Source organism: Ptiloglossa arizonensis, chromosome 9, assembly GCF_051014685.1.
Source record: "Ptiloglossa arizonensis isolate GNS036 chromosome 9, iyPtiAriz1_principal, whole genome shotgun sequence".
NCBI classification, from domain to species: Eukaryota; Metazoa; Arthropoda; class Insecta; order Hymenoptera; family Colletidae; genus Ptiloglossa; species Ptiloglossa arizonensis.
This window is the reverse complement of record NC_135056.1, coordinates 5,885,569-5,886,163: the sequence shown is the minus strand read 5'-3', so window position 1 is coordinate 5,886,163 and position 595 is coordinate 5,885,569.

Here is a 595-nt window from a genome sequence, read left to right as displayed (position 1 = left end):
GACTAGGGGTCGCATCATTGCACAGACAGAATAGTCCCAAAGGTCGGCCAACAACCGGGATGCCCGGATTGCGCAACCGCAACTAGACCAGAGCACCTAATTGCTCGTATCGAGGGACCGTTCGATCGCGGCAACAACACAAACCGCGGAGAAAGTGTCCCTCTTGCCCTCTCCCACCCCCTCCCCCGCCTCTTCCCCCCCATTGTGATTCTCCAGCGGCCCCGAGACGGGGCCCACGCTTCTCTTCCTCGTCACGACGCCCGTGGATTCCGGGGAGAGTTATATTTTCGTCGAGTCGTTGTTCCACCGACTGATTCCTTGGCCCGCGATAAATAATAGTTGTCGCCGGGACAACGCTCGGTGCCGCTTTAATGGAGCCGCTTAACCCCTTGACCGCCGTGGATGGAATTTTGGCGCGATTTCATGCAGTCGATAAATCCTCGCGAGTCGTGCCGCGAAGACAACGGGATCCAGGCGTTTGAGAAGCAATTGTCGTCCGTATCGAAGTGCCGGTTGTTTGACGTTCGAGGGACGTTGATCGATGCGTTACTTCGAAGAATCGACGATGAAATTTATACCATTGTTTCGTTACCGG